Source organism: Eufriesea mexicana, unplaced genomic scaffold (genome assembly GCF_001483705.2).
Source record: "Eufriesea mexicana isolate 0111107269 unplaced genomic scaffold, ASM148370v2 scaffold3930, whole genome shotgun sequence".
NCBI lineage: Eukaryota > Metazoa > Arthropoda > Insecta > Hymenoptera > Apidae > Eufriesea > Eufriesea mexicana.
In genome coordinates, this window is record NW_016911932.1 from 36211 (window position 1) to 40468 (window position 4258).

Here is a 4258-nt window from a genome sequence, read left to right on the forward strand (position 1 = left end):
CAATCATATTTTCATTCGCCATAAAGTTTTTATTTTCATATCATTTTCTCGAAATAATACAGTTTAACAATACTTATAAATATATTTATAACGTAGTTAAGTTATATAAATTAAGTATACTTACAACATAAGTATGCCTATACCTATAAATTTTAGGAATATCTCGTAGTGCAACAGAATGGCGTTCCATCAGCAATAGCAAGGCGTACGAAGATAATTTGTAATTGAAAAACACCTCGAAGATTAGTGACTTCTGGGGTCAATGACGATTCCAATTTTCTTACATTTATGCAGGGCAAATAATTGAATTCTCCGAGGTTCCGTCGCCCTAATTATTAGTCTCTTCATAGTTGAGTAACATTTCTAGTGGCAATTAGCCGTTGTTGACAAACGCAATTTGCGAGATGTAACTTTATGGCCATACATGCAGACAGAAGGGAGCGTGCCTTGTGCTGGGTTCCTAAATACATCGGCACCGTATCTGTCGTTGCACCCTCGGTAGAGAGCATCGGTTGTTGCTTTCAAAGTAGCCAAGCCTCATGTCCACTGCGTCCTTGTTTACTAACACGAAGATGCGTGGTCATGCTCTTCCAAAGTGTTTTGGTTAGAATGGAAATCATATTATAAACCTTTGTTTAACCGCGATGGCGCAGGGTCGAGGAATTATCTTTTACAAACACCTGACTGTATAAAGTTATTTCGAATATGAAATTGTTTTTATCTTCTCTTCTGTGTATATTTTCTTCCAACTGTCCATCGCGAAGTATTTTGAACGAGTTTTTAAGAAAATGTATTTTTAATTTGAATAAAATGTAATTATAACAGAGGGAAAAATATATAAGGTATACTAGCAATTAGAGGTATACTATCCTTGGAAAAAGTTTTTGGTTAGACTCCATAACATTGATTCCATCGTGATTTTCTCTTCGATAATAAACAAAAGTATAAATTATTTTCTTTTTTTTTTGTTTTTACCCTCGTTTTATTCTTATATTATAGCACTTTGCATCTAAAAAGTTACAGTAATTTTAGATATTTTCATATTATCGTGTTTGGCCGAAAATGTATTGCAGGAATAGTATAATCTACGTAAAAAAATAAACTGAAAATATATTCGATTGGAAATCAAATTTTTTCGCACTTTCGAAGAAAGATAATATTATAATTAAAATTAAATTCTGCAACGGATTCTCGAGGGCCTTTTACCTATCGACAGATTTTTGGAATAAAGTAGCTGCTAAATCGATAACCGATTACCGTTGACGTTAATTAATGGGATTTAAATTTCACGTAGGTACTTTAAGATACGCTTTACTACCATCCGATCAGGATTTTTATCTTTCTCATAGACAATTTATAAAACACTTTTGAGAAAGTGAGACAGAAGATAGTAAAGGAAGAAGAATAAGATTGTTACAAATCGAATGCGAATTTACTAGAATATAAGAATAAAGCTGTAAGTTTTATTTGTAAGAGCTTATCATGTACTCAAAGTGTATCAAAGCTGTCAGCGGTGCAAGGTGAACGATTGTACCGCTTATTTGGTCGAAATTGCTTTATCGTCTTGTGAGTATAGTAACTCGATGGGCAAACTTGAAGCTGATATAGATACTTTTCTTCTTGAAATGAGTTCTGTTGCCTCGTAATGCTCCAGGCTCTATTTCATCCTGGCAATCATCTGGTGTATTGGCCACTACGGTTGGAAGAGTCTTTCCTCACCTAATACATTGTATGTTTGGCCACTCGTCGACATCATGCATTCCGGGTGCAGTGACTTGTATTAATTTACTTATACGTATTCATTGTATTATTTTCTTGTCCTTTCTTGGATTTTTGTATTCTTAATTGAGAATATTAACATTTCATCTTTCGTTACTTAAAATTTCAGAAAATTCATTTTCTATATGGTTAAAAATATTTCAAAGTGGCTTTGATACCGATGAATATAATTTCTTAATAAAATTTCAGAAAATCCATTTTTTATATGGTTAAAGGTATTTCAAAATGGTTTGATATTCATGAAATCAATTTCTAGGTTTTCCATATTCGTAACTGAGGATACAAAGGCTTCATCTTTAATTATTTTGAATATTAGAGAATATACAAGTATTTCTGATATAATATTATATATTGATATTAATATTGAAATATTATAAATATTTAATATTGATCAAATTAATTTCTTAAATTTTCATATAATTAATTTATTTCTCAGAATATTCAAAGATTTCGGAAAATTTATTTTTTACACCATCATAAATATCATATTTTCTGAATCGATGCAACAAATTTTTCAAATTTTCATATTTTCAACTTAGAATAACAAGCTTCGTGGTTTGTTATTTAGGTACTCAGAAAATCTATCTCGCATATAAATATAAATATTTCATGTTCACCATATTGATAAATTTAATTTGAAAAATTGTTCTTTTGTCTATACTTAATTGGTCTGTCTTATGATAAATACACTTTTATCTAGGTGGAACTGCTATTTTTAATATTTTGAATAGAACAATATATTTTCAGACAGCTGCTTACCTATGGGTTCATTGACCTGTAATGTATTCGGCGATATCTGTGAAAGACATACGAAGTGTATGCGCATTTTATTACAATTGGAATTGTCACAGAATATATAATATTTACTACTTTTATACAATATAGTCAATGCATTATTATCATCGCTAATATTATTTAACACAGGAAATAATACTAAAAATGCTTATAATTTAGAAAATTATAGTAATAAATTAATACAGAAATAATAAGAAAAAGTAATAATGACGAAATATTAAAATAATAAAGTTGAAATAAAATAATGATAAAATGATATTGGAACTATAATAAAAAAAAACTGATAATAGCTAAAAAATTATTAAATAAATAATGAATATTTGCTTTAAAATTATAATTAGTGTTAAGTTAATTTCACTAATTGTAAATATAGATGTTTGCAAACATTTTTGTGCTTCTGACAAAGTATATAAATGCAATAAATCTACGACTCATCAATATAATCCTAGTAGCTGTATCTCATTATGGACCTAATGAAATACTAAAGAATTTTCGATACCATGTGTAATATATTCATAGAAGTTTTCTATTCCTGAGTCACTGTATATAGGTTAGTCTAGACTTTACCATACAAACTTCAATATATTCCTAGGCGAGAGTAAAAAACAATTTCGTGCAACAGAAAATTCATAAATATTTTATTAAAAAGTTATAATAAAAATAGGAAATCTGAGGTAAACATTTGCATATGAAACACATACAACTTACATATGTTTGCATTTTGAAGTATTGCCTCATACAAGCATGCTTCTATCGATACGTGTCTGATATCGACGTACTATCGAATTTATCGTAAACTGAATTTCATCGGAATTTTGCGCAAAAATTTCAACAAAAGCAAAATTGATTCTCATACTTAATTCATTTCTAGTGAACATTTTTAATATCGTGTCGAACAAAGATTCTATACTTTTGCTTCAACTTTAGACTTTTCAGTATTTCTTTTTATTATGCAAATTTCATATCTGCTTCTATCTATTATTTTCATCTAGTGGCGAGATTTATAAAGAAAATGGTAGGATACTTCGTATAATATGTACAGGGTAAACCAATTTATTTATTACTTTCAAACATAGATAAGCACAAAGCAATTGAATGTTATGCATATTAGCTCACTGAAATTGAGTACCAGTGTCTTACATTAAAATAGTAAGTAAATCAATAGAAAATATTAAGACCAAAATATTTTTTAAATTAATGATTTTTAGCCACAAGTAGTTTAATACTTCTTTATAGAGTTTAATTCTTTTAATACTTAATACACAAGAAGAATTACTCTTGTAATGTATAAGCATGTAAAACAATAAAGGAGATCATAAAATTTTCAATTGTATTGACATTTTCAACTAATATCGTGGTGAGCTAATTTTTTCTTTATTTAAAGAGAAATACTAATAATAATTTCATTTAAGGGAAGAAAATTTCACCTAACTCTAGACTTCAATTTAAAAAAGATCTGCTCACACTGGCACTACATTCAGCCCAAATGCGACAATCAACCGTTTCGAAACAGTTCCACAGCATCGATTTGAATGAGTCACCCAGTATGTACCTAACGATGCATTTTAGTTCTCACATATTTTTTGATTACGCAATTCCAATATTTATCCTACCATGCGATTGTCCATATAGAAGAGGAAAAATGTTTCACCTCTCGAATCATATGCGACCATTCTGCAGATAC